Source organism: Mirounga leonina, unplaced genomic scaffold (genome assembly GCF_011800145.1).
Source record: "Mirounga leonina isolate KUSES-001 unplaced genomic scaffold, KU_Mleo_1.0 Mir_200, whole genome shotgun sequence".
Taxonomy (NCBI): domain Eukaryota; kingdom Metazoa; phylum Chordata; class Mammalia; order Carnivora; family Phocidae; genus Mirounga; species Mirounga leonina.
This window is the reverse complement of record NW_023270503.1, coordinates 3,890,932-3,914,246: the sequence shown is the minus strand read 5'-3', so window position 1 is coordinate 3,914,246 and position 23,315 is coordinate 3,890,932. Positions and strand designations below refer to the sequence as shown.

At 37.3% G+C, this 23,315-nt stretch overlaps 1 protein-coding gene and 1 non-coding gene across 3 annotated transcripts in view; one reads left to right on the top strand and one right to left on the bottom strand.

Annotated features, from left to right (window-relative positions):
* The window catches only part of SSH2 (slingshot protein phosphatase 2), a 244,279-nt gene that overhangs the window by 95,192 nt on the left and 125,772 nt on the right, over positions 1-23,315 (bottom strand). The window lies entirely within an intron of this gene.
* Positions 1,260-1,389, top strand: LOC118025385. The gene has a single exon (XR_004683316.1). It is a non-coding gene; the product is annotated as a small nucleolar RNA SNORA31 (small nucleolar RNA).

Below are 23,315 nucleotides of genomic sequence, written 5' to 3'. Positions count from 1 at the left end.
AAACAGCGTGTAAGGATGATTTAACTTTAGCAACTCAACATAAGTCACTGCATTACTAGCAAAGGGGGAAAATATTATCATTCTAATAGATGCCCAAAAAGCATTTAATAAAATTCAATAACTACACATAAAAATGTTTGAATAGGTATACAGTTGACCCTTGAACAATGTGGGGGTCAGGGGAACCGAGCCCCCACGAAGTCAAAAATCTGCAAATAACTTCTGACTCTCCAAAAACTTAATAGTCTACTGTTGACCAGAATTCTGCCTTACCAATAACATAAACAGTCAAACAGTTGATAATACATGTATTTTTTAAAGATTTTATTTATTTATTAGAGAGAGTGAGAGTGAGAGAACGCGAGCACAAGTGGGGTGAGGGGCAGAGGGAGAAGCAGACTCCCCACTGAGCAGGGAGCCCCATGTGGGGCTCGATCCCAGGATCACAACCTGAGCTGAAGGCTGACACTTAACCGACTGCGCCACCCAGATGCCCCAATACATGTTTTGTATATGTATTATACTGTATTCTTACAATAAAGTAATTTAGAGAAAAGAATACATTATTAAGAAAATCGTGGGGTGCCTCGGTGGCTCAGTCGTTGGGCATCGGTCGTGATCCTAGGGTCCTGGGATCGAGCCCCCACATCGGGCTCCCTGCTCGGCGGGAAGCCTGCTTCTCCCTCTCCCACTCCCCATGCATGTGTTCTCTCTTTCACTGTGTCTCTCTCTGTCAAATAAATAAATAAAATCTTAAAAAAAAAAAAAGAAAAATCGTAAGGAAGAGAAAATACATTTAAAGTACTGATTGTAATTAAAAAATCCATTTATAAGTGGACCCGCATAGATAAAAATCCATGTTGTTCAAGGGTCAACTGTAGTAAGGAAATGTCATCAACATGATAAATGGTCTATGCCAGAACCTACAGCACACAATATACCTATTTACAAAACATAAGAAACATTCCTTGTACAATGGAAAACAAGATAAGACCATAAGCATTGCTACTATTTAACATTACATTAGACCCCAGCCAAAGCAATGAGTTTATAAACATTCAGGCAAAATTCATTTACAGGTGATATAATCATCCACCCAGAAAAGTGAAGAAAATCAATTTAAAAATCTACTGGATATTAAGACCAAGCAAGAGTTCAGCAAGGTGGTCTGATATAAAAGCATATAAAAAAAGTAATAGGGGCACCTGGATGGCTCAGGGTCCTGGGATTTTATTACATAAAAATTATAAAAACTTTTAATGCATTCATTTGACAAATCTGGAGCAGTTCCTGTCTATTGCTAAGGTTTCCACTAGAGATGCAAGAAAAAAGTGTCCTCGCGCTTTCTGTCTCATTGTGGCAGTCAAGATTGAATGGGGGAGTACAGGGAAAAACTGGGAGAATTTCTGCAACTCAGAAGTAACCTTGTCAACAATGAAGACCTTGTTTTACTGCCAAAAAATAAAAAAATAAAAAAAGAATAAAAACTTTTATAACAAGATGTAAAGTTAAAAGACACAATAAACTGGCAGAAAGTATTTTTGCCATATATTAAGGACATACAGAGTACATCAAAAAAGAAACAAATACCAACAGAAAAAATGGTCATAAGTACAAACATGCAAATAAGAAAACTGAAAAAGACTAATAAAAAATATAAAAGGATACTTAAACCTCTATAGTAACTAGGGAATTGCAAATAGAGAAATATTTAAGAGCAGAGGCCCTGGAGTCAGACTGCCTGTGCTTGCATCCTGGTTGTATAATCTTAGACAAGTTACTCAACATCTCTGTGCCTCTCATCTGTTAACTGAGTATATCTAACCCTTAAGAAGAAAATATTAGACAATATAAACAGTATTCAAAATAATGCCTGGTACATAGTAGGAGTTCAATAAAAAATTAATTGCTCTTTAATGTTAATATTACCAGGGTTGGTGAAGGTATACTCTCACAGCTGGTAAGAGCAGATTGGCAAAGCCTTTTCAGAAGGCAGTTTGGCAGTATGTATCAAATTTTTAACATATACATACCGTTAGACCCAGAAATTCCACTGTTAGAAATTTATCTAAAGAAATGTTCCCACATGTATACAAAGATACCAGTACAGTGTAGCATTGTAGACGCTCTGTATCTGGAGACAGGAAATGCTGGTTCTAGTTTCAGTTCTACCAATAACAAATCATGTAACTGCTATGCAAAAAAAATCACTTCACCATTTCAATTTTGTTAGTTTATTACTCCACAAAATGTGGATGAGGACTTGCCCAATCTGCCTCAGAGGAATACTTTAAGGATGTGGTTCTCAAAGTGTAGTTAGTTCCTGGACCAGCATCATCTAGGAACTTGTTAGAAATGCAAATTATCCATCCCCACCCCAGACCTAGAGAATCAGAAACTCTGGGGGTGTGGGCAGCAATTTGTGGTTTTTTTGTTTTTGTTTTTTTAGAGAGGGAGAGAGAAGGGTGGGGAGGGGCAGACTGAGAGGAAGAGAGAAAATCTTAAGCAGGCTCCAGGCCCAGGCTCACACAGGGCTTGATCTCACCACCCTGAGATCACGACCTGAGCGGAAATCAAGAATCAGATGGTTAACCGACTGAGCTACTCAGGTAGGTGCCCAGGCAGCAATTTGTGTTTTAGTAAGTTATCTAGGTGACTCTGATGCAAGCTTAAGTTCAGAAATGAGCACATGTGAAGTCACCTGGGTAACTACAGAACAGAACTGAAAGAGTACTAGTACTATTACTAATTAACACAAAAATTAAAACTGTTTCCACCTTTCAGTTTCACAAAAATTTATATTTTGGATAATCATCTGGATATGCTCCTGGTGCTAAGCTTGAGCTTTAGAAAGCCTTGATGTGAAGCTAGGACATCAAACTCATTCATGAAATCAAGTAATAAATACAAGTATTTTAGGTCAAGGACAAAAAGTTCAAGGTAACCTGTTTAACAAATCAAGCAATGTCCCATGAACTTAAATTCCAAGATTTCTGATCAGAGGTTTTCAAAAGGGGAACACTGTTTTAATGGTAGCCTTTGCCAGCATTTTATCTAATAATTCTTGATCTTTCTCTGAACTTTGTAGGACACAAAAATAGCCACCTATTTGATAAGCTGCCTGGCATATACCAATACACTAGAAGGCCCCTTGCTTAGCGGCCATTTCTCAGGGATTGAATGTTGGCTCTCTAAAAACAACACAGGCTCCCATATTTTTCAGAAATTCTGATTTCTATTTTATTGAAAAGTATGTACAGATTCTTAAAGGGTATGGAACTTTTCATGAATATTTGAGCAGTCTGATCTAAGACCCCTGAAATTTGATCACATGAGGCTCTTGGCTGCTTACATACTTTTTTTCTAGTAGGATTTAAATTTATGAGAGTAACTATTCTTAGTTTCTGGAGTGACTTTAATAAGTTCTTAATGTTCTTCATTGATACTTCAAAGTTAACCCCATATTTGGTGAGTTTTATGCAATGACAAAGGGAGACCATAATCTAATTACGATGATATAATAGCCAACAAACTACAGTAATACCCCAGCTGATCTCTAATTTCATTTATATATAACAGTTGAAAGTCCAGAAATGAGAATGATCCTGTGAAATCACCCAAAAGGTGTCTAAACACCATACTCTAAATAAAGGTCATGAACTTTCTCTATAGGAGAGCCCCCCTAGGATCTCACTCTAGGACTCCAACCTTTTTACTCTGACACAGATCTCATAGGGTTTGTTACTTGGTTTCTAAACCCACAGCAAATCTGAGGCAGCAGATGAGAATAAAATAAAAGTTCTTATGAGTGGGTTCTCAGCAGTGACCACAGAACCATCTGGCTAAGGCTAGTCATGTGTTAAGGTACCCCCTTCCCCAAATACACACTTAAATTTTTTTTTGAGTCGGTCTTCACTTAGGATCCTAAATCTTAATCTTTTAGTTGCTCCCACCAGTCGCTGCTATTTATATATCTGGCATGACAGGGATATGCTCACACCAGTTGAGCTTTACCATATCAAGCCTTGGAAATAATACTTCCTTTTAGGAAAGAGATTAACTTTTTATAAGATCACACTGAGAATCTGATTTTAAAAATACATTTATCTGCACAACATTTTCATACAATCTCAAGGTGTTTACTGACCTTCTTAAGCCAATCCATAAAACTATGGGTGACCATGGACCCTAAATTAACTTTTGCATTATGTACCCAAAATGCATATGTTTTAACAAAATTTTCATTTTTATCAGAATGATCCCTAAAGATTTTTAAATGATGATGAACTTGGTGACATTAAAAATGCAAAATAAAAATGATGGCTAACGTAATACTAATGAATACATTTTAGAAGAAGTGAAATTTGGATATTAAGTCTCTTATAAGAAAAAAATAAGTGACAAAAGACAAAAATGAAAGAGAAATATTCTGCAAATTCTTAAAAGATTGTCTACCTTAACAAATCTTAGTGTAACAAATACGGTTTTCACTGCTAAGTTGAAGATGTCAGCAGTTAAGGGCATTTGCTAAGATTAAGTCTCAAAAGTGACCTTGCAACTACTAAGAATATAATTTTTACAGTGGTTGAGAGCACCAGTGTAGGAAACAGATCTGTATTCTAAGGGCAGTTTTGTCATTTACTAGCTATATGGCCATAAGTAATTACTTAACTTCTCTAAGTCTCAGTTTCATTGTCTGTAAATAGAAAAAATTGGTTCATAAAGTTGCTGTTCTGATTAAATGAGACAGTATACATTAAACTCTTAGCACAGTGACAAGCAGTCAACAAATGGAAGCTATTAGTTATTGTTTAATTTCAATTAACTCATTTTTTGTGCAGGGATTTACAGTTTGCAAAGTGTACCTGGCACATATGATCTCTTATGAGCCCCTGGGGTAGGAACCTCATTTTCCAGTGGAAGAAACTGAAGTCAAATGATTTACCCAAAGACAGTAATTAGAAGGAAAAGAAATTTGGGCTTAATTTGATTATACTAGGAACTAAAATGCAAAATTCCTTTCCCCTCCAAAAGCTTAGAAGCTCTGCCTTTTAAATTTTAATCTTTTTAAAAAATTGCAGTAAATATACATAACATAAAACTTGCCATTTCAACCATTTTAAAGTGGCATTAAATATAGTCACAGCATTGTGCAACCCTTCACCATCATCCATCCCCAGAACTTTTTCTTCTTTCTGAAATGAAACTCAATCTATTAAACACAAATTTCTCATTCCCCTCTCCCCCAACTCCTTTGTCACTGGCTTATTTCACTTAGAATAATGTCTTCAACATTCATCCATGTTGTAGCATTTGTCAGATTTTCCTTCCTTTTTAAAGCTGAATGATGCTCAGTTGTATTTCATATCACATTTTGTTGTATCCATTTATCTCCTGATGGACATGTGGGTTGCTCCCACCATGGTTTTTTAAATTTAATTTTTATTTTTAAAGTATTGTTAACACTATTACTTTGATACTGGTTATCCAGTTTCAGATTATTCCCTCTTTTCCTTCTCTTTTACTCCATATTGTTTTAAAGAAAAAATGCAAGTAAGTGATTGAATTCTGTAGAGTTTACACTCACAGCAGTAAAACCACTTTTTTGTGTGTGGCTATTTTTTGTAGGAGCTCCACCATGAATCAACACAAAGGAAAAAAACTGAAACTCAAATGAATTTAATTTGAGGTGGTGGGAGAGCAAACCATTAATTAAAATAATAAATTAAATGTAAGGTTATTTATAAATCACTTAACACGCTAATCTTGGGACCTTTAATAAGAGATCATGGAAAGTTTCTGTTGTTGGACATTAAAAAAAGTTTTTCAGGGTTGACCTGGGAAGGAGACAGAAGCCTTGCTTAAGTACCGGTAATCTGGGTAAACCTCAGTAGCTGACTTTCCTGGAGCCACTCGGGAGTGAGTGCTAATATAGTACAAAGACCAAACTGCTGCTACCTAAAGTAATCCTAAACTACTCCACTTGTTTAAGGATGCTACTTGAATAGATGGGAGTTCCTCTACTTTGCGCTTTGTAACTGTGAGGCGAGATTAACCACAAGCTTCAGCACACAATTCTCAGAAATAGCTAAACCACAATGGAAGGGAAGGACAACAACTCTAGAGACTTCAAAAACAGCGATTTAAAGATGCGTTGAATCTTGCACTTTCGTGAATGAAGGTGTGCAAACAGACTTGTACTACTACAGGGGGAGACTAAAAGTAAAACAGCCAAACTACTGAAATCCAATTTTTAAAAATAATTCCAGACTACAACCAGCCGGAGCAAAGAACTGACAGCCTTCCTTTGTGTTAACGGCTTGCAACAGAAACCTATAGTCACACGCAAACTTACTCCAAACGACAAAAAAACCCCAAACAACAAACACGGGAGCTTGATCACCAGCAGGACCCGCAAGGGAGGTCCAAGCGTTTCCGGGCGGCGTTTCAGGAGCTACAGACCGCCCTCCCCCTAGAGTCTCCCGCTTGGCTGTCACTCGGCCACCACAACTTCCCAGGGACGACTGCACTTTCAGATTCCCTCAAAGTTTATCAGAAATTCTCGCAAATGGTTCTTCAATCCGCCCAACCCCCGGGGACACGTTCTGCCTCCAAGAATTACCCCACACCTCCACCCCTCTATACCCCCCGGACACGTCGAAACCGTCAAGCCCGCAGAGTGCGATTTCGCCCTCGCTCGCTCGCTAGCTCCCCAGGATGCTGGCGAAAGTGGCTGCTGAAAAGCAAACTTTCCCAGCTTTCGCCGAGGGCGGGAGGGCGCGCGGCGCACTCACAGCTGGTTGATGGCGTTCTGCGAGATGACCGCGTTGGCGGAGAAGTAAGGGATCATGTCGGGGCCCCCGAGGCTGCAGGTGCAGGCGGGGGACGCCTTCCTCTCGCGGGCCAACGTGCTCAGGGTCATGGGGCCGGCTCAGGCTCGCAGCTCCGCATCCTGGCCCCAGCCCCACTCGGGCACGAGGCGCTCGCGTCGGGCTCCGTCGGGCCAGAGGCGCGGGCAGCCCCGGCTCCCCGCGTCCAAACTGGGCCCTCCGGACCGCGCGGAGACAGTCGCCGTAGCCCTAGGGCTCGGCCGTGTAGTCTCGGCGGCCGGGCGCCGCCAACAACCCGCCCCAACCCGCGTCCGGGGCGGGGCCCTGCGGCGGGGCTGGCCCAGAGGGCGGGGAAGAGTCCGAAGAGCCGAAAGGGTCGGCCCTTTGGGCGCTCCGCCCCGGAGCTCGTGGCACCCACCCGACACTGCTGCGTGCATCTCCGTATGTGGGGAACGCGCGTTAGGGATTGAAGCGAGCTTGGCGTGGGCAAGAAAGGCTACTGGTTCTTGGGAATGTTTCCATAGAAAGGTCCTGCTTCTTGAACGACTCTACATATTGAACCCGAAACCCCATTTTTCAAATGTTCTTAAAACTTTGAGAGGCCGTTCATTCACAAATGCAACGAATACTTAACAACGGTTTTCTATATATTAAGGGCTAGGGAAATTCAGAGATAGGCTTTTGTTTTGTTTTGTTTTTTAAGAAAGAGAGAAGAGGGGTGGGAGAAGAGGGAGAGAGAGAATCCCAAGCAGGCTCCACTCCAGTGGGGAGCCGGATGCAGGGCTCATCTCACGACCCTGAGATCATGACCTGATCCGAAATCAAGAGTGGGAGGCTTAACTCAATGGGCCACCGAGGGACCCTTGGATTTTTTTTTTTTTTTTTTGAAGCAGAACATTTTAAGTTATGACGGGGAAAAAACCCTATTTACATTGTCCATAACATCTGCTAACCCTTGTAAATTTATGAAGGGCTTTCCTAACGATTCTCCAAACCAAGGATTCACAGCCTTAGCTGCACATATGAATCACCTGTGGGGATTTTAAACACCCCAATGCTTGGCTGCACCCTAGACCAATCAAATCAGAATCTCTTGAGATTGAGATCTTAGACATCAATATTTTTCAAAGCTCCCTGGGTGATTACAACGTACAGCCATGGTTGATAACTACCGTGCCAAATGATCTAGGAGATGGAGAAGACTAGAGAGTATATCCTCACTTTACAGATGTAGAAATAAATATTCAGGGTCTAGTCAGATGACCTCATTTGTAAGTGACATCACTTAGATAGGAACCCCAGTTTTATGATTTCTGTTTTAGGTGGGGCTTTTCCTACCAAACCCTATATCCTGATGCCTTCATGAGTTTAAGCTTTATCATATTCCTAACAACTCACTGAGCAATGCCTTTCACCTGACCAGGAAGTAGCTCTTCATAAAATAAATCTCTCCTCTCTCTCCTGCATGCTATATAGTGGTTTACAAATGGGGCTGGCCTGGTGCAGGCACGCAGTAAAAGTTAGTTCCCTCATCTCTTGCCCTTCCAGTCTCATGAGAACAAATATTTTCAGGCATGTGCATGTTATGCTTTTCTGAATACCTGACTAAATTATGTATCAGTAAAACCTTTATCAATAAAACTGTCTTTGGATCTAGAGCCAGAATTAGTAATAATTTTTAAAATGACTTCACTATCCTATTATAAGATAAAAGAGACTAAAATTAGAAACAAGTCTTTGTTTTATATAATTTTTAAGATCTCTTTTCCTATTAGGAAATTTGGCAATTTTCTAAATACTAGAAATGAATAATCTAAATTATATATTTTATGCCTAAAACCAGTAACTCTTTTGTTATTTTGCCTTCCATAAAACTTAAAGTTGTTGCCAAGGCACTGAGAGATTTGAAATATTGCAAACTCATGCTGGAAATAGGGATCTAAGTTTCCTACAGATCTGGTAATAGGAAAGAACCAGTTGGCAAGTGAAGAGTTAATTAAAGGTCCAGAGTCCAGTGCATCATCGTCTTCATCCATCTCTAGTAAGGAAAATGTTTGAAAGATTTATTCAGGCTGTGTCAGCAGGCACCCAAATGGCAGTGTAAGAAAAAATCTGCTGATACACCCCGAAATAAATTGCTTTAAATATCTGGCAAACTTGCCAGTTTGAAACTTCTTCCAGGCTGTAATTTATTACAGCCTCCTGGCAGTGATCAAAAAAAGGCAGCAGGCTGTTTAGAAGAGCACTGTTAAGGTGAGTCCAGTTCCCTTCATGACAGCAGAGATGGGATTTTATTGGAGTCAGTACTAAATGATGCCGTTTACGAAAATGATGAAATGGTAATCATCTATATCTGTCTGAAAAAGAAGTCAGCAGGAAATGTATCTTACTCAATTCACACTTAATATCTCTGGCATTTAAAAAACGCTAAAGATAAGGATTTCATAAATATGTATATTTGTCTTTTATAGATAGGTTCCTATAGTGACACCCCAGAAGTGCATACAGTCCTTTGTTTCCCCTCAAAAGACCTCTGCCAGTGCCTGTTCAGCGGAGTCTATTTTAACACCCCCATCCAGGCCTTTTCAAAAGCTTTCAAAGTTAAATTCTCGCTTTGAACTGTAAGATAGGAAATTGGGAAAGTGCTAGAATGTGCCTCATAATTTTTTTTTAAGAAAAAAAACTAAATCATCTTTGCAAACTGGGGTACCTTTAAGGGAATAGTTCTGCTACTGTCTTAAAAAGTTGAACAAATTCCCTTTCTTTTCACAATCTGCAGTGTCAAAATGTCAATCAATTTAGTTTCAGCTCAATTTAATCCTTTACTCTCCACTGTCAGGAAACAAGGCTCTAGGGAGCAAGCTCTCTGTACCCAAGCATCTAGGAATTAAAAAATGATTCCAAATTAGACTAACATGAAATAAACTAAGCTACTTTTCTACTCCACATGAAGTCAGAAGGAGCTTTAAAAAATCTGCACAAAGGCCCTGAAGAAAAATTGCTGCATTTCTTCATACTCTTGCTTGAGTTAGAAGATTTAAAATACATTTTGTCATGTCATTTGCTGACCATTTCAAGGCACAGAAATATGAATATTTTAAAATGTTATTTTGGCTCTTGACAGCATTAGCTATGACCAAATTTTTTATAGAATTATATGTTAAAAACATTAGATGCTTTTAATAGATGTCCCTTGTATCCATAAGGTGCTTCTGTTACTATGTCTTCATAGTATCTCCTTAAGGTGTAAACACTGTAAAACCAGAGACTTACTTGCTGACCGACAGGAATTCCACGACAGACAGGAAAGTGCCCTTAAATGTGAATGAAGGATGTGGGTATGCTTTTGCTGCTGTAACAAAATTTCAACCTGGGTGGATCACTTGAATGGAAGGTAGCTAATGAGCTAAAAAGTGATAGTGTTAAAGTGCCAAAAGCAGTAGACTAGAAACCAGAGGACCTAAGCTCTAGTTCTAACATGACCATTTAATAAACTAAGATTTTGGCTACGTCAATGATTTTCATCTGTAAAATGGGATAATAAAACACTAAGGGAAGGTCCCCAAATCTATTTTTGTTAGAGTTGGGAGCCTTAGGAAAGGAATTTCATTCAGCCTAGAAATCCTGAAAAATGCATTTAATCTACTTAAGATAAACAGTCATAGAGTTCAAAGCAGTAGAGCCCAGCAGTTAAAAATAGAATATTACTCAGCCATAAAAAAGAATGAAATCTTGCCATGGATGGACCGAAGAGGTAATAGTGCTGAGTGAAATCAGTCAGTCAGAGAGAGACAAATATCAATGGTTTCATTCATATGTGGAAGTTAAGAAACAAAACAAATGAACAACAACAAAAAAGAGACAAAAAACTAGAACCCTAAATACAGAGAACTGGTGGTTGCCAGAAGGGAGGGGGGGATGGGTGAAATAGATGAAGAGCATTAACAGTACACTTATCTTAATGAACACTGAGAAATGTATAGAATTGTTGAATTATTATATTGTACACCTGAAACTAATATAAAGCTGTATGTTAATTTTACTTGGAAGAAAAGTCCTAGCCTTGGAATTATTAGGCTGGGTTTGAATCCTAGTGTCACCATTAGCTGTGAACTTTGAATAGTTACTTAATCTGTGACTCAGTATTAGTACCTCATTTATGAAGTTACTGTGAGGATTAAGTTAATAGACGTAAAGTACTTGAAAGAATGTACGGCACAAAAATCTACACTTGGGACTTAATGGCTCTGTAAGCTTAAGAGAGTTAAGAGAAAGGTTGGGGAGATTACCCTTCTGAAAATCATAATTTGATCTGAGATTTTAAAATAAAATATATTGGATTTTTTTTTTTTAAAGATTTTATTTATTTGACAGAGAGAGACACAGCAAGAGAGGGAACACAAGCAGGGGGAGTGGGAGAGGGAGAAGCAGGCTTCCTGCCTGAGCCAAGGCAGATGCTTAACCAACTGAGCCACCTAGGTGCCCCTGTGTTTACAAGTTTTTAAATAATAGTATTAACTTATATAACTTTATTTTAAATATACTTAGTCATAAGAAAATATGATTATATCTGTCAGAAGGCCTATTTGTATTTTTGTTTTCTCCAAGGGTGTGATCTACAGAAATAAATAGTAAATTAATCCCCTGAGTGTCAAAAGGGAGAAAACCAACACTTTAAAGAGTTACAAAACAGAAAGTCTGTTACCTGGAGTAGCACAACATTCTGTCTCCTGTTAATTTGTAAAATCCTGTTAATCTGTAAAACTCTCAAGATAATACATCCAAGTTCCTAACTTGTTGCCGAGACAGCACCAAGAGGTATCTCACTACACTTACTCAAAGGCACTCTTCATACAATAAACCAAACTCTGTAAACAAAGGCTCTTAAAAGCAATCCTTTGCAATCACCATGTGGCTAATAGTTTTATTTAAAAGAGTATCAGACAATAGTTTTAAACACTGGATAGAACAATGTCACTGAACCCTTCTAGTCCTTGCCATGGAACTTTCCACATAAGAGCAATGGGGAATACTGAAAAGATCTGCATATCAACTCCAGGAGAGGCAATCTCTAAGGCATTTATCCCCCGTGGTCTTAACCACCATATGCTCCAGTAGGAAGAGATGCTGAAATGCTGCTTTCTTCAGGTTACAAAAGCCCCACATGCTATTGTTTAGTAAAAATAATAGGCATTTATAGATCACTTTTCACATCCAACACACCTTATAAAACATTTAACAATTTAATCCCCATTCTATCTCTTTAAACATTTTATTTCTTTACTTCTTTATTATTTAAAAATTATTTTTTATTACATGCTGAATTTTTTTATACACACATTTTTATACACTTTTTTTATACACATGCTGAATGATTAAAACTTTTTTTTCCAGTTTTTAAAAATTTTGTTTATTTTTACTCATTTGAAAAAGTAATATGTACTTATGGTATTTTTTTTTTTTCAGTATTCAGAAAGGTAAAAAGTCACTCTTCTCATCCCCATCATCCTACTCCCAGGGATGATTGTTAATGTTTCCAGAAATTTTCCTTGCATACGTAAACATTAATATATTTTAGCTCCCTTTTAAGAAACACACATGCACATAGCATAGAATTCTATACATTACACATATTATTCTGCTTCTTGCTTTCCCCTCCACTGATCACTATATCTTAGACATTTTCCTATGTTTATATAGATTTGCTGCATTCTTTTAAAGGAGTGCATAGTATTCTATTTTACAATTATATATAATTTATTTAAATAGTCCTCTACTGATGGATATTTAAGATGCTTACAGTCTTAACCATTGCATACAATATCATTATGAACATACTTTCACGCAATCTTTATGCATACATGTGAATATATTTCTTGGATTTATACCTAGAGGTGGAATTGGCAGTTAGTTAAAATATTTTAAACATCTTAGGAATTGTTAGATATGATTAAATTGCCCTCCTAAAAGGTTTAGTTTTTTATTTTCCCATAGAATCTTAGTGCCTCTTATCCTGTGATCTATAAATTAACCCAGGGCTCAAGATCCTATTCTACATCCCATCTTTTACATACTACATTAAAAAAAAAAAAAAAAATATATATATATGTATATGACACATGCTTATGGAGAGAAACTAGAAAAATAGACTTAATTTAAAGAAAAATGAAAAACTATATTATGGACATTGATTTCAAAGAATTACTTAGACTATAACAAAATATATGTAATAACTTGAACTACTTGAAGATAATATAATTTTAAATCCAGAAGATATTTTAGGATCTTGTTTGATGCTAATGCTCTAGAACATACTAGAGGTAAATGAGCCAAATGTGGCTTTCAGTGTCCTGGAATGGGGAGAGACAAGAGATAGAAAAACAGAAAGTTAATTGGGAGTAACAAAAAAATGAAGGCTAGAGGAATTGAGAAGGTCTTGAAAATAAAAACAATAACGGACATTTGTTGAGCTGACATTCATGGTGCACCAGATCCTCTATTAAGAGTTTACATGCAGGGGCGCCTGGGTGGCTCAGTTGGTTAAGCGACTGCCTTCGGCTCAGGTCATGATCCCGGAGTCCTGGGATCGAGTCCCACATCGGGCTCCCGGCTCGGCGGAGAGCCTGCTTCTCCCTCTGACCCTATCCCCTCTCATGCTGTTTCTCTCTCTCTCTCTCAAGTAAATAAATAAATAAAATCTTAAAAAAAAAAAAAAAAAGAGTTTACATGCAGTATCTCAACTTAATTCTCACAAACTATGATTCTATTTTTCTCTTTATGAGGCTCATAGAGGTGGAATAATTTAAGGTTATATAGCAGTATTTCAACCCCAGCCAGTTATTCTGGCTCCAGAACCTGTTTCCTTAACCAGTACTCTACACTGTCTCCATGATGATGGAGGTTCACTATGGAACAGGTTAAGTCTGAAAAGTTCTATTGCCAACAGGAAGAACTCCTGGAGATCTTACTTACCTTACTGCACTTGGTATTTCCTCCTCTATTTGATCCTAGCTATGCCTAGCAGGTCCTGACAGTAATAGGGACCTAACCCAGTACTAAATATAGCAGTTAAGATCTTCTGGCTGTTGTATACCATCCTCTTGCTGCCAAATCCCTTAGAACGCTGCCTTTCAAGCTAATATTCATCACAAGACATTTTCCAAGGCATTTATATCTATAGTTTTTTGTTTGCTTCCCTAGTTTCTTTACACAGCATCCTATGTGAAGGAAGCATTTAATGTATTTGTAGATAATGGTGGCATCATCATCTTATTTGATGTTTGAAATAAACCTACTAGCTAGGCAGTTAAAGAAAAAGATGAACCAGACTAATAATCTAGGTGATAAGAAGCTTAGACTCTAGGTGCAGATGTGTCTAATTCATCCTATATATTGTTGATAGATTGACTGATTTCAGTTAGACTAATTTTGAATACTTGTATGCCAGGCACTTTCTAAGATACTATCAAAATAACTAAGAGTTAAATACTTTTATAATAATTCCTTACTCAGACTCCCTAAATAGTTCCTTATTCCCTTTCAGAACAAGTCCAAACTTTCACTTTTAGCCTTCAGATCCTCCATAATTTAAATCCTACTATAATCCAGTCCTTATGGCATATTACCCTCAATTCCATTCTCTCCAACACAATCAGTGTAACTATTTTTTTTTGCCCATTCTCCCAAAACAGATCTTTGCTATAATTAGAAGGTTTTATACTGTCCTCCTGTATCTGAGTCTCATCCTCCTCTCTGTTCAAGCTGTTCCCTCTCTGAGACCACTTTCATCTAGCCTTTCAAGTTATCCATGTAGAACATATTTCTCAAGGCCTTGTTTCAAATTCTCAGGTCTTTCAATAATTAGAAACTCTATAGTGTTTTCACATTCATCCTCACTTGATTCTCATTACAATCCTGTATATAGATAAGCAGAGCTAGCTGGGATTATCAGCTTCATTTTACAGATGAGGCACCTGAGGCTCAGAAATTAAGGGACCTGCCCAAGTTTATACAGTCAGAGCTAGGATTTGGACTTAGGTCTGATTAAGTCCAATGATCAATTCCTTGTTTATAGTATGCTATGACACTTTTCTAATTCCTTTAGAATTTATAATCTATATTATTCAAGGTTTTACTCTCTATTTTATGCTGTATAACTTATCTCTTGGTGGGAGCAAATCAGACACAGTAACTCTCTTTTGTGGACTTCATAGAACTTACTTAGCACAGTGCTAGGCAAGTCTTAAGCGTTAAATATATTTGGTTGATCCCTTACACTGCACCCCACTATAGTTTTCTTAGGGCTCTAGATAAATATTTCCTGAAGGAATCAATACATTAGTGATCTCCCTCACAGCCTGTATAAGGAGTGGCCCCTAAGACTCCTTTTCACTGCCTCATTTTTCTCCTGATTTCTCTTTTCTGATAGACAGACGTCTCCTTCACACAGAGAATCCAGTAGAGGGCCTGGAATACAACCCAGTTAGGTAAGGGCTTTATTTTTATTTTCAAGCCTGGCTTAGACTTTCAGGAGCCAAAAGTTCAAATCGCAGCAGGATTGATTCAGCCCTTTCACAGCAATTTAGTACTATGCAGTTTGTTTAGACTGGTCAAGTTTCTTGGCCCTGGCTGAGCAGCATCATTATCTCTTCAAGCTTTCATGTATCAGCTTCCCTGGCCATATTTCACTTTCCATGTCTTTCTTTTCTAAAATCAGGTGAACATGCAAAATCACATACTTACACAATTATACACTTTTTCAACAAGCATGTCAAATATCTTCAAGGAATTTAAGTACAATACAGGAAGTTCTTCTCTCTGGGTTAGGCAAAACCAAGAAGTATGCAAAAGTTATACTCCTCAATACTTTGTAGAAAGGGGGTATTTTGTATCATTCTTTAGCTAGTGCATCAAGTGAGCAAAGATATGGTGTTGTCAGATTCTACTTAATCCACCTCAGCTGGAAGGCCAACTAGACAATGGATCTTAAGTGAAGTGAAAAATACTTGGCCAAGGGAAAAGAGAACTAAGTAGCAAATATTTTAATTTTTAATTGTGAAATATTTCAAACATACAGCAAAGAACAGAGAGGATAACAAACAGCCAGATACTCAACAGACAGTACTATTACATTCTAACATTTTACTCTTTGGATTTTTAAGAAATAAAACATCACAACTGAAGCCTTCTGTGAACTTTCTATGAGCCCTTTCACCCTGTCTATACATGTAGCTACTCTTCCTAAATTTGGTGTTTATCTTTCCATTTATGTTTTTATATTATTCATATGGCATATTTTTAATGTAAAATTCATTCAGAAAGTTGTAGCTTATAAAGCCTTTAACTTTTAAAATACTTCTTATATATTATTACATAAAATAGATATAAAAGAATAAATAAAACATTTTTCCAGCTTAAAACTTCTAGTCCAGGGTGGATAGGTGAGTAAATATGTGATAAAGTCAAGAGAGCAAAATGCTAATTGTGAATCCAGGAAGGGTGTGTATTTGGGTGTTTACAGTTCTTTGTCTGCATTGTCTGCATGTTTACTTTTTTAAATAATAAAATGTTGGAAAAATAAAACAGGGGCGCCTGGGTGATGCAGTGTCCTCTGACTCTTGGCTTCAGCTCAGGTCTTGACGTCAGGGTCATGAGATTGAGCCCGGCGTGGGGCTCCAGTCAGTGTAATCTGCTTGAGATTCTCCCTCTCCTTCTGCTCCTCCCTCAGCTCATGTGCGCATGCGCGCGCTTTTTCTCTCAAATAAATAAATCTTCAAAAAAAATAAATAAAACAAAAACCTCTAGTTCCTATTTTGTCTAAAAATCTCAGGAATAATATCAACTGGTTTCAGATACTTAAGAATCTGGTATACTTATAGAAAACAATAATTAGGCTTGATAGTCTAATTACTGTTCAACTTCTTGCTTTATGGTATCTTTTTTTTTTTTTTAAGATTTTATTTATTTATTTGACAGAGAGAGACACAGCGAGAGAGGAAACACAAGCGGGGGAGTGGAGAGGGAGAAGCAGGCTTCCTGCTAAGCAGAGAGCCTGATGCAGGGCTTGATCCCAGGACCCTGAGATCATGACCTGAGCCGAAGTCAGACACTCAACGACTGAGCCACCCAGGCGCCCCTGCTTTATGGTATCTAACAAATAAAAAGAGAAAGGACCAGTCCCTTTGAGATTTATCTTCACATAGTCACTTCTCGTAAAGTAGTTATTTCAGCTTTGACTTTTCTATCCTTTTCTGGGGTTCATGAAATGATTTGAAATTTTATAATCCCCTTCTCACCATGGTTTAAACCCAGAGGGGGGGAAACTATTTATGGTCGATAAGCATCCCTAATAAAATGAGTATATTAAATAATTAGAAGAGAAATACTTTTAAAAGTTTGTTTTAAAGATTTTATTTGAGAGAGAGAAAGAGAGAAGCAGACTCCCCGCTGAGCGCGACCCCTTTGCAATGCATGACTTGATCCCAGGACCCTGAGATCCTGAGCTGAGCTGAAGTCAGCTGCTTAACCAACTGAGCCACCCAGGTGCCCCTAAAATTTTTTAAAAGGTTTTTGTAGTTCCCCTTATAAACCTTCTAAATGAACTCTTATTTTTAGGAAAATGCTCTGTTACAAACTGACCACGAGAAGAAATACAAGAGATTCACTAATGATAAAAATACCTTCTGTGATAAAACATTTATGTAACAGGACTTTGCCTATTTGAGGTATTTTCATATTTCTATATTATTTATGTCTCATAATAAGCATGTTAATTTTTTTTTTTAAGTAAGAGGAAACTGCGTCTCAAAGAATGAATCCAAGGTCATGCAACCAATACAAACATACATCTTCTAACTCCAATACCAGTGCTCTTTCCACATAATTGAAAACAATGGAATATATATCTTTCAGTTTTAGTGTTTTAAAATGACTACATTACCAGAAATTACATTATTTTTATTTGTTTGTAAGGTACTTCACTTTAAGTGGTCTAACTTAAAATAGTAATTACTCCTTGAGGCTGATGTTTTCATAATTTTATAGGTCAAATAATAGATACAGAGAAAAATAAACTTGAATGTGGACTGTTTCAGTTGCAGAATACTGCCTTTCAAAAGGAAGGTCTTCAAGGAAAAGGATTGTGTTGAGTTAAAAATAGCAATTTAAGGGCGCCTGGGTGGCTCAGTTGGTTAAGCGACTGCCTTCGGCTCAGGTCATGATCCTGGAGTCCCAGGATCGAGTCCCGCATCGGGCTCCCTGCTCGGCAGGGAGTCTGCTTCTCCCTCTGACCGTCCCCCCTCTCATGTGTTCTCTCTCTCCTCTCATCCTCTCTCTCAAATAAATAAATAAAATCTTAAAAAAAAGAAAAAATAGCAATTTAATTTTGGGAAATGAGAGATACTACTGCCTTAACCCAACTTCTAACAACAATTTTTAAAGAAAAATTACTTATTAAAATTAATCATTTAGGTTAAAATTAAATTTAAAAACATTTCCAAGCTGATTTTTTAGATTGAGCAAATAGGAAGATATAATAAGTGGCTGTTAAAAATAAAGTCCTTAGTGAAATTTATTGATTGCTGAAAACCACTTATAATTATAGTCCTTTTTATGTCACAGAAAATAAATTTGGGCCTTTGAGTGAGAGGCTGGTGACAGATTTAGCTAACACTGAATGAATTACAATTAAAGAAAGTTATTTTCTTCTTATATTATTACCAGGAGTAATTTATTCTAGATATTACTGGAACAGAGGTAGATGATTAGACAGTCAATTAAATTGTAACAAAAACATAGCTCCCCAACTCTCCATTCTGAAACTCTTTATAGTTGAATGGAATCGAAAGTGGCACCTAAATATACATTTAAAACATAATTCCTGTAAGAAGAAATCCCATCACTTTTAAAAAAAGAACAAAAGCACACAAACACCCACCTTTGTGGGCTGTTAAGTTTCATCTGCTTTGTAAAATGCAATCTCTGCTTAAAGGCATCTTAATTCTCCACAGCCACCCCATCTCCAAAGGTCCATACTGATATTGGACTATATTGGGTGATACTGCTGGAACAATGGATGTGTTCTATCAAACATTAAATTCACATTTCTCAAAGAATTCAAATTTTGTTCTGCATCCCCAAAAACATAAAACATGTTTTGCCCCAAGGACCCTTTCTTAAAAAATCTCAGAAGAAAGATAGCTTGAGTCAATCAAACTTAAAAGCATTAACTACAGAAGAATGGCTGCTTACATTTTTACGTGGACATAATGACCTAAGTACTGAAATGGTAAGTGCTAATACTCTAGAGAAAAGCCCTGTAATAATAAAAACAGAACACTAGGAGACAGAATAGTAAATTTCTTATACTGAATCTTTACAACAGGGCTTTCAAAGTCCCTCCAAATATTAATTCATATTTGGACATATACTGTGATTACTGTTCATATTTTACCAATGGATATACAGAGGCATACCAAAATATGAATACCAACTCTGCCAGGCACCATGTTAATACTAGGTATTCAAAGAAGTATGAGAATATATAATTATATGGTAAACAGTTCACAGTAAAGCAGGGGAGACAGATGAGATATATGAAAGACTGGCATTGGATTCACCAAACTACTCAACATTCTCCCTGAATGGTGTGCTCTTTACTGGTCTGCATTTGAAAAGTTTACTCCTCCCTCCTTTCATCACCACCCAAAGCTGTTGGGTTAATGCTTTATTTAAGACCCCTTCTATAAAGGTTATCATGGTTCTCAGTAATAGTGAATAACATTTATTGAACATTTACTATGTGCTAAGCATTATGCCAAACTATTTAAATGAATTATATCTCATTTCATCATCACAGCAATCTGTGAAAATTGCTAATCAGCTTCCACTTTTAAAGGACTTGAGGGACTGACAGTCTCTATAAAGCATACTGTCATAGCAGCAGAGATGTTCCTGCCTAACAGGCCACTCCTCTCTTGTAATGCCCATTCACTTCTACTTTTACCAGTTAAGGGGCATGCTTATGAAGAATCTGTGTGCTTCTGGGGCACCTGGGTGGCACGGTCAGTTAAGTGTCCAACTCTTGTTTTTGGCTCAGGTCAGGATCTCATGCATTGTGAGATCGAGCCCCATGTCGGGGTCTGTGCTCAGCGGGAAGTTTGCTTGAGATTATCTCCCTCTGCCCCCCACCCCACCTTCTCTTTCTCTCAAATAAATCAATAAATCTTTTAAAAAAAGAATCTGTGTGTTTGTTTTAAAAACTTTGGTGCCCATTGCATTTCTTATCATAATTGCATAATGTAATTAAGTATTATATAAACCAATTACTTAGGAGTACAAAAATAAAAGTTGTTATTTCTAGAAATATGAACTCAAAATTTTTTGAAAAACCTAAATAAAGGCTAGTTACTTTAAAAACTGTTGTTTAATTAGGTATGGCTAAGAGGGTTGTAAAAGACTGAAGGAAAGTTCTAAATTTCTAGTAGGATTCTGTACTCAACTCTCTTCACAATTATCTGTAAGTTTTCACTCTAAAGAAATCAAAACAGGAAACTAAAGACAATGCTTTCATGATGGTTGGATTATACAAGAAAAACTAGAAATCAGAATATCAGAAAACCAGGACAATTCACATCTCATCTAATTCTAAAATCCAGATTCTTAGCCAATACTCAAAAAGTGCTAAAGTTTACAGGACAGGGGCACCTGGGTGACTCAGTCAGTTGAGCGTCCAACTCTTGATTTCAGCTCAGGTCTTGATCTCAGGGTCATGAGTTTAAGCCCTGCATTGGGCTTCACGCCCACCCAGGGAGAAAAAAAGTTTACAGGATAAATGAATGAAAAGAGAAAACTCTCCATGGGAGGTGATATGAGGTAGACTTTAAAGGATGAATGGAATGTTACTAGACAAAAAAATGATGGGAAAGAGCATTCTAGAAGGTGGGTAGGAAAGGCATTAGAGTGAAGATATACTAAGTTTGAATTTGAGTTCAGTGCTGTATGATTTGTCACTAATCTCTTTGGGTCTCAGCTTCCTCATCTGAAAAATGGACAATAATTCCCTGGATCTGTTAGTAGGGATGAAATGAGATAATAAATATGAAGCATTAATTTGGTGCTTGAAGGCACATATAAGTAAGCTTTGAGAGGGTAAAAGGCATGTTTAGGGAAGAGCGCATAGTTCTTTAAGGCCTGAATAAAGGGTGTAAGGTTGAGTAGCAGTAGGTAAGGCTGGAAGGTTGAACTGGGGTCAGTTTTTAAAAAATGTCATACCAAAGTCTAGACCATTCTATAGGTAATAGAAAATAATGGGAGACTTTAAGTTGGAAAGTGACATGAATAAATCGGAGTCATGCCTGAAGGTAGGTGAAGGATATATCAGCATGAGGATCAGTTAGATGCAAAGAGATCATGTTAGGAGGCAATAATTCAAGCAAGAAAAGGGCCTAGATTAAGGCTGAGGCAGAACCTATAAGCAGAAAAGGAAAAGTCTGAGATAAAAACATATATGTACATTTTATGTAACCCCTTCTGCCCTTGATTCTATAAATACAGAATTAAAGTCCTTTATAAAGCTATTAACATAAATCCTGTCACTAAAATAAACTCTGTATTATCTTATGCAAGCTTTAAAAAATTTGATTAAAATAAGTTTTACCAAATGATAGTGAATACTCAGGTAATAAAGCCTATAGTATCATTACAGAATCAAAGGATCAGTCTGTCCAAATCCACCTTAAACCTGATGCTTACTATTCTTACTTGGATATTTGTTTAAGAAGTTATTTTCATGGTAAGTGGGGGGCGGGGATGGGTGAAATAGGTGAAGGGGATTAAGAGTGCATTTATCATGATGAGCACCAAGTAATGTACAGAATTGTTGAATCACTATATTGTACACCTGAAACTAATAAAACACTACATTAATTATACTGGAGTTAAAAAAAAGAAGTTATTTTCACTAATTTAAAATGGTTTTGTCTGTACTAAGTCCTTGTTTCAGTCTATAACCTTGTCATATTTGTTCTTTCATCAGTAAGAGATCAGGAGGTAGAAGTGACAGACTTAGGGATTTATTGAATATGGAGGCATAGGGTAGAGTCAGGGATAAATATGAAGTTTCTAGCTTAAACTAGTAAGAGGATTTTGGGGTCCTTAAGAAGAAGAGGAAGAAACTTTGTAAGAGAAATAAATTTCATAAATACAATAAAGACAATCAGAAGACATACAAGAGATTGGAGGCAGTCAGAAATAAGCGCTTAGGGGCGCCTGGGTGGCTCAGTCATTAAGCGTCTGCCTTTGGCTCAGGTCATGATCCTGGAGTCCTGGGATCGAGCCCCGCATTGGGCTCCCTGCTCCACGGGAAGCCTGCTTCTCCCTCTCCCACTCCCCCTGCTTGTGTTCCCTCTCTCGCTGTGTCTCTCTCTGTCAAATATATAAATAAAATCTTAAAAAAAAAAAAAAGGAAAGAAGGGCTTAAAGTTCAAAAAAGAGATCTGAGGTGAATACATAAATTTGAAAGTTCCTGGCACATGGGCGTGAAGAATGGGGTGGATGAAATCACCAAAGAACAACAGACAGAGCAGAGAATGGGAAGCCATCAGTACTCTTGAAATTTTATGCAAAATTAAGTTGTATGCACACATTTTTCTTTTGAAAATGTCTAGCATTTTAACTAGCTTTTCAAATGATTCCATGTTCCCCAAAAGGTTGAAAATGTTGCTCTAAAATAAAAGAGAGGTAAGAATGATTTCTGGGGAAAAATTAACTTTTAAGAGATAAATAGGGGAAGACTTGCTGGTGAAACCAATTGGGAGGTTATGGGCAAAGGCCATAAGGGGAACCAGCAAAGAATGATGATAAGAAAACCAAAGGAGGTGAAAACTGCAGAGAAGAAAGGTCTATAGAGCCATTTAAGATGGGAACTAAAAAGTATTCACTGGCGATCTTAACAACAGCAGCAGTTTGAGTGGTAGAAGGATAAAAGCTAGATTTCATGGGTTGAAGAGTGAATGGGACTGGACAAAGGATGCAGTAAATACAGCCTGTCCTTTCAAGAAATCAAAATAAAATTGTAGTTTGAGATGAAAGCAAGGTTATGGAATATTTTAAAATTATATTTCAATTTCTTTTAGTTTGATAAAGACCCAACCACATTGATAAGATGAGGGAAACAAGCCAGTTGAGAGAGGTAAAATATATATTTAACCCGATGACAAAGGAGGACATTGTCACAATAATTGATCTTGTTATGCAAACATTTTTAACTTAAAGGATAATATTTATAGTCTAAATTCCAAGAAACCATTAGAATGTTTTAAGATTATTAGAATATTTTGCAGAGTCACACTTTCCAAAATGTATTCACACACTTGAACCCACGGATCCATATCAAGTTGGCTTGTCAGCCATTTTCCAGAAATTTCTTGAGTGACAGAGAAATGTAATTGTGTGTGTGTGTGTGTGAATCTCAATCCATCTCTTAGT